At 42.9% G+C, this 7,536-nt stretch overlaps 1 protein-coding gene across 3 annotated transcripts in view; it reads left to right on the top strand.

The window, feature by feature from the left end:
- Positions 1-275: 275 nt before the first annotated feature.
- Positions 276-7,536, top strand: part of znf462 (zinc finger protein 462) — a 39,014-nt gene continuing 31,753 nt past the window's right edge. Inside the window, exon 1 of one of the 3 annotated variants that reach the window (XM_034204418.1) lies at positions 276-559. The gene's annotated coding sequence lies outside the window, so the exon portion shown is untranslated. Of the gene's footprint in view, positions 560-641; positions 813-4,686; positions 5,102-7,536 lie in introns of those variants that run through there. The other 2 variants (XM_034204435.1, XM_034204427.1) reach the window with 2 other exon arrangements.

Raw genomic sequence — 7,536 nt, 5'->3', positions numbered from 1 at the left:
ATGTATTTGTTATAATGTGTATCAAGTGTGAATCATCACATCTATCCATCTATTATTTTTCCTTTTTTATATCTTGTCTGTGTGTATAACTGAGGAATAGCAGCATCATCACCACCAAAGTGAACTGCAGATAACCCCATGACGTGGCAGACACAGTATGGAAAGCCTACATAAAATAGTGGGAGCCCGCATGTATCTGGTGGTGGTCTCAGCCGCTGATAAGGCTTTGCAAGCTATCTGACTTCAGTCTAGATGAAGGATGAGGATCTCAGACATTGACGTTGTCCACCCTGCTGATGCTCCCTCGTCTCATCGTAAACTCTTGTGCACCCTCTGGTGCTTGCTAGTCTCCCAAACTTCTTTGTGTAGCCTGCTTTGCAGATTGTCTTCCTTGTCTGTGTGGTTGCTCATTATTCAGAGACAGACGGATCTCAGGTCATCTGCAGCTGCAGCAAAGGAGAAGCAGGAAAGATGGCGATCATCCATTAGACCGACCGGGCGCACGCATGAAATACGAGGACAACTTTTGGGAGGATCGCTTGAGGAGAAGATTGTACCAGTGAGTTTTTTCCTCTTGCACTATATTTCCAGTTTCGCCAAGATTTCGGCTGGGCTTTCAAGGTCTGCGAGAACGTCGGTATGGTAGATCATGGGATATAATTTGGAAAGCGCCTCGTGAATGACCTGGAAAGAGCTGATCGCCTGCCTCCACCACCTTTTCTCCTTTTAGTCCAGCCGACTTGTGAGAGGAAGCTGGGGAGAGATTTTAGTCGGGTGGGCGCTCCGGCTGGCACCCATGCAGCCAAAGTCAAGTGGGTCTTCTCGCTTCCCAGTTTATATCCTAACCAACCTACCGCTTCCTCGCTATGTCGCCTTTCGGTATGTTGTCAAAGTGACACAAGGAAATGGACGCGGCGGTGTAAAGAGTGTCGCCTGCGTGTTTCAGCAGCACCGGAGTGTTTTGTTATTCTGACATGTCTGGTCAGGGGAATTATTGGCCCCGGCTGTGCGTCCCCTCTCCGGCCGTGCGTGTTGTTGCGTGTTAGCTTCATGGAGAAGCCATTGCACCGGATTGCTCTCCTCTCCCAACCAGCCTCCATTAGCGACACAGAGGAGCTGGCATAGCCGCTGGTCCAGTCTCTCTCTCACACACACACACACACACACACACACACACACACACACACACACACACACACACACACACACACACACACACACACACACACACACACACACACACACACACACACACACACACACACACACACACACACACACACACACACACACACTCTATGAAAGCCATGTCCAGTGTGAGGAAGCTATATGTGCTCCCCCCCTCCTCTGCTCCTCTCAATTTATAAAAAGAAACCTTATCTGGTGGCGATTTTGGTTCTCCACAGGGTTGGAGCTAGATATCTGTTGATGGTGGTGAAATGGTGGCTTTTGTAATATTTGAATTCTAAGTATTTGTCTCTGCTCTTATTGCTACACTGTAACCCGCTTGTCCCCTGCACTGTTTGGATGCCTCTTTGCTGTCAGGTATGTCATACTAGTAGGGCTTCACCATAAAATGGAGGAAAGCAGATGAGTCTCCAAGGAGAGCCTGGAGTCAGACAGGCAGGATCCCTCACGAACAAAGGTTGTGTTCATAAATGATCTGCCACAACCTCTTCTTCTCCTTCTCCTTCTTCCTCTTCTTCTGCTTCTTTTTCTGCTTTTTCAGCTCGGAAGTTAAGTGTGCTACAGGAAGCAGAAGAACTCTGAAAAGTGAGGGTTTCGTGGGGCTTTCAAGGTTAACTCCATGAACTTGCTGCTTTCATTTTTTGCTGGATTTAAAACTATTTAGTGTGTCAATGTTTGGGTTCATTTAGCTTTTGAGAGTTTTGCAAATTATATTTCTGGGCAGTATAGGTTTGTGATTGTGATGGCTGAGGGGACACTTGTATGAGATAGGAATTGTAATGCTGAATAATGCAGTATTTTGGCCATGCAGGTAGTTAATGTTCAACAAAGTGGTGTCAGCACACTCTTTCTTCTGTGTGAGATAGAGTTAAGTATTGGTTGCGGATTCTGAAAGGAAGTTCTCAAGATGATTCTTGTTTTTAGTTTTAAATGTGTTTTTGGTGAATAAATGTTCAGCTGCTTTTGTCTACAAACTGTAATGGCATAAGTGTTGATCATTGCTAAGTGTTGATAATTTTTAGACTTCTTATACACTTTTGGACCCTTCAGTTTTTTGGGTGAGGTCTTACTTCTGCGTTTGTTTCGTTTTTTTGTGTTAAAAATACTTTAAAAGTCATTTGGACGAATGGTCATCTGTTTACAAGCCCTCTATCGTAATGCTTTCCATATCCTCTGTAGATTACTTTTCACACGTTCTAACCTAAAGATGTGTGTTGACCAGCAGAGTGGAGGTGTGTTTGCAAGCTGAAGTGTGTTCCTGTGGTTGTTACTGTTGTGTGTGTGTGTGCGTCTGTGCTACGCTCTGCAGTTCCCCTGGCCACTGTGTGAAATCTTGCTGACAAGGAGACTGTGGGCTTGACACACTGTGCTGCGACAATGCTCAGGCTGAGAAGAGCAATCAAAATGGAGGCGATGCTCCTTCTCCCTGGCGTGGCAGGGCAAACAGGTTCTCAAGGAGGAGCCGATAGAGGACGGCCGGACAGGAATCTGCTGCCGTCAACACATTTGTGTCACAGACGGGTGCAATGGATATAGTCTGGGTGGATGGTGGATGTTCTGCAAATGAGCCCAGGGATTTTTGATTGTGATGTTTCTTTGACACAGATTGTCTCTGGGATACTGACACTGTCTGCTGTCTCTTCAAGTTTCATGAAGTAACTTTCACAAGCCTGTAATACATTCTTCCTCATTGTGAAGCCTATTCTTGCTACACTATAGGAGCTAATCTGTGTGCTAGTTTAACTCACCAGCTAAGGTCACGGAGGTCAGGGCTGTTTGCTCTTTCTGTAGCAGAAATGGCCTTTGTAGCAGAAGTGTTGTAGTAAACCAAGGCTGGATAACTAACATGGCAAAGTAGACAACTGCACTGGGGCCCCAGGCTCTCAGAGGCTCCTGATGTCCCCAGGTTGTCTTTGTGGCAATTACTTTGTGGTAATTAATTACAAATGTGTCTGGTAATACACTCCCCTAAATTAATTTTAAAAATGAAAAGCACAGGGCCCTAAGGTGACTTCTGCATTTGTACCCAATCAAGGGGATCTGGAGGGCCTGTGTCTAAATGCAAAGTTGGAATTATCAGTCGATTATTTGATCCAGTATTTGCATATTTTCTCTGTTTAAAGTACTTGTTAACCGATATAATTGTATACCATTGCTTTCGTTTGTCATTTATTATATTACTAAATCGAATATCTTTAATCAGATTAAAGGAGACATTAAAATGTAATGTGGCCTTAGGCTCCAGAAAATTGAGACAAAGATTACATGAGAAAAGAATCATACATTATAGCCCTGCTTAATTAGATTTAAAATCTTAAGTATTTTTGTTAATATTCTTCTAACATGATATATTTTTAAGCATTTATTTTTTAATGAATTCAAACTAACATGGGGCTTGGTTTTCCAGAAGAGAAATACTGGATAGTTTCTTAAACTTTAGTGTTTACTCGTGCTTCATATTTCCAAAGTTGCTGTTTCTTTAAGCCTACTCCATTCATAATATATGGGATTTGATTAAAGGATATGATTGTATTATGCAACAAGCTATAAGATACTGTCATATTTTATATTGACCTCTGTATAAAATGGTATCTTCATGGTGGAGATTTGTAACTGACTAAATATTATTGCCATGTTAGCTACAAAGGCTATTCAACCGAAACTGGTTAAATTTGACCTCTGCATAAGATATTTCATTGACATTTTTACTGCAGTTCATCTTTAAGGTGACAGGGCAGAACTGAACTATGGTAGAAACTTTCAGAGAAAAAAAATTACATAACTGGATTTTTGCAAGGTATTTCAGGATTACGCTTTAAAAAGCTTGACATAGAGGACAGAGGATTAAACAAGAGAGACTTCTGTGATGGTTTGAATGCTAGAAGGAAGTGCTTGTGAAGCTCATCACTTACTCTTATACTTTTCTGTGTCCCTCGCGCGTGCACACACACACACACACACACACACACACACACACTCCCCTCCTTCTCCCCCATTCACTCACTCACTCACATTGGGTGATGTACTCCTCCATTCTTCTCCACCTGGGGCAGTGAAGAAGGCCGGAGAGACGCACAAAAGCAAATTGAAATGCTCCAGTGAGTGCTTTCTTGACATGATGCATGGCTCATGAGATGCAGCCAGGCCCTTCTGCTACACTTGTTAGTGGGCTGGAACACACTACCCAAATCCAAAACACTGTAGTCATTACAGCACAGCAAAAACCTCACTAGGTTCTCTTGCATTATGCTTACCTTTCTTACTTTGATTCTGCTTGTTGTTTTAGATTAAAGTAAAAAAAACTGCCTGGTTGGTTTGAATAAGTCAATGATGTGTAACTGGTAAAGGTCTATTTGGAATAGCAACACCACGCCTGGGTTTAAATGGAACAAGGAAGTGGCTTGCTAAGAGGTGTCATTCCAGTTTCTGTTGTCAGTTGCCACGTTACACTGCTGCAGAACTGGTTCCTCCTCTCTGCTTTCCATCAAGACATCAAGCTACCTTTCCACTCCTGGAAAAACATGCTTGTAGGTCAGTATAGCTCATAGTTGTGTCTACTAGTCTTCAGCTATAATGTGTCTAAGCAGATGGGACAGTTTGTACGCTGAGATAAATTAAGCCGTCGACCAACATACTTAGGTGTCCTGGCAAAAATTCATGATTTATGTCCTTCTCTTATAAGAGACAGTAAACCAACTCTGTCAGATTCAAGCTGCCTGTGGTGGGGGGGAAAAATCCTGAATTCTTTGGAGACGCCCGTTCCTTGGGCAGTGTGGTGCCACCAGACAAGGCCTTCATTGAGCAGGAACAGGAGTGGTCTTGTAGAAGGGATCCACACTGGCTCGGCCTACGAAGCAACAGAGCTGTCCAAGGACGATTAAATATTTAAGAGCTCGGAAAGGAGGTCTCAGTGGTAAGTTAATATTGATAGGTCTCTCATCTTTCCCTTCTCAAACTTGTTGAGCTGCTGGTTTGCTGAACCTGGAGAGGAACCTCACTTACCACTAGGTTAAAAAATAACAAGTGTATTTCTGCTAGCAAACCAGTCTCAGTTTACCTTCAGTTTGACTTTGTTTCTACTATTTTATATTGCTTCCTGTGTCCTCTTTTGGTCACTCTGAAATACTCCATCCTGACTAGCTTGTAACCTCACCCACCCCCTGTAACTGTAGTAACTGCCTTGTCAGGAAGTCAGCATTGCAGTGTTTTCTGGCAGTTGTCCACAGAGCACCACTTACAAGAAACCCTTCAGTGCACCTCAGCTTTTTCTTGTTATCTTTTTATTTTTGGGTGAATTGGTGGAATTGGATACTGCTGAAGGCTATTTAATAGAAAAAAAGAATGAAATCAATGTTTTAGACCTTTGATTGAGATGAGGTTAGAAGGTGGAAGACGGTTTTGCTCATGGTCATTGCATCGTCACAACATACAACTAGTATACAGTATGTGACTGGATTTGAGTTTGGATTGAGAGCTGACTAGTCTGTTTCCAGTTTTGTATATGTAAGTTGTTACAGATTTTATTTGAGACAGCAGCAGATTGATTTACTGTACGTCAGGAAATGGTATGAGAGGCATTGTGGAATGTAAGGTTTCCTGGGGTGATTGTCTTTGTGGGAAAACACTTCCTGATTTCTCTCCAAGATCTGTCCTTGGACATCCTTCACTTGCCCGCCTCTTCAGCATTGTTTTCTTAACCCGTCTGTGTCTGCCTAAATACATCTGAATGTAGCATGTTACAGCCTCATACTGTATGTCTGACTGCAAACATGTACAGTATGTGCTCTATGTAGAGTAGCTAAACATTATTTTTAAACATAGCCTACTTGTGTACAGTACTTCATTTCTGAGAATTCTTCTCTCTGAGCTCGAGGGAAAATACCTCTTGAGAAAAACCAAATATATCTACTTATTCCTTTCAATATAACATTGTAAAACTAATCATGCCTAAGGCTATTAATTAAATGGTGCACTTAATCATTTTTGGATGGAATATTTAATCATGTTGCTCTAAGTCTAGTCTTTTATGATTCTCAGTCTAGGAAAAAAGCATCTCATGGAAGCACTACAACATGTTTACTGTAGAACATGTTGGGTCACCTGTATTTGATGTTATCTGCAGAACTTACTGAAGGCTATGTAAGACAGGGCTTTTGAAAGCTCCGTATTTAGAAGCACACTCCTCAGATCTCTCTCTGTGTTCAGCTTGTGAAGAACAGCAGAGCCGCACTCTAGGTGGCCATCTTTTGCAGCGAACATAATAACCCACACATCTCACTTCTGCTTCTGCTGACTGCCATGACAGTCAGCAGAGGAAGCTGCTCGCTCAGGTCTGTGCTCTTAAAGCTAAACACTTCCATCTGTGTAACGAGATAGCTGAGCCAGCAGAGGCAGCTCTACTCAGCTGAGCAGGACAGTCGAAGACCTTGAGGAGCACAAAATGGTGGACGGCCATGCCACTGATACTCCAGTGTGATTGGCAGTGTCTCCTTGGCCACAGTGGGGCTGGCTGCGTGAAATGGAGTCCTCTGTGTGGAGCGTTGGCCCAGCCTCAGCTCTGATGCAGAAGATAATTCTGTCAGCCCCGAGAGAGAAAGGAAGAGAGATGAGAGAGAGAGAGCCAAGGGAGGTGACTGTAAAATAAGGTTGAGCTTCCAGAGGAACTCAAAGCGTGCACATCTGCTTGCTTCCAACTCTTATCCCCACTACACTACTAGATTTCTGACTTCTCATAAGAACTGTATTTTTTCATTAAGAGCTTTTTCAGTTCAATGAAAAGATTCATTTTTGGGTTTGTTAACAGGAATGAAGATGGTGACTATGTAAGGGATTTCATTATCTAACCCTCACACCCAGCAGGCTTAAGATGGCATGGCAGCCGTCTGTTGTTGTTGCGGTGAACATTTCAGGCTTGAAGGTCACATAAATATATCTGAAGGCTCATGATTAAAGGTAGATGCAGGAGATGTAAAAATACTCTAAGCGCTTCATTTTGAATGGAGAATCATTTCCTTTTTTTAAGGTGAGTTTTCACCATGACAACCTGAAGACAGAATCACACACAGAAGATAGCCATTATTGCGAGACTCCTCCTAATCGGCCTGGTCATTGTCTTCTCTGCAAAAGAGGGCAAATGTTACTACTGAGTGCTCTGTGTAGCAGCAGTCCTCTTTTCACGAGGAACAATCTGCTAAACACAAAGGCTACCCTTGGAGCAAGGTTACTTGTACCAAGATGGCCAGCTTCTGTCCTTTCTCTTTATTTATGGGTGCAGCTTTAGAGGGAAACAAACTTGCAAGTTGGATGTCGTTGATTGAGAAAGGAAGCGTTCTGGTTTGCAGAGACTGA

Source organism: Gymnodraco acuticeps, unplaced genomic scaffold (genome assembly GCF_902827175.1).
Source record: "Gymnodraco acuticeps unplaced genomic scaffold, fGymAcu1.1, whole genome shotgun sequence".
NCBI lineage: Eukaryota > Metazoa > Chordata > Actinopteri > Perciformes > Bathydraconidae > Gymnodraco > Gymnodraco acuticeps.
Note: the sequence above shows the minus strand (reverse complement) of the source record. Positions and strands in the feature narration are given on the sequence as shown.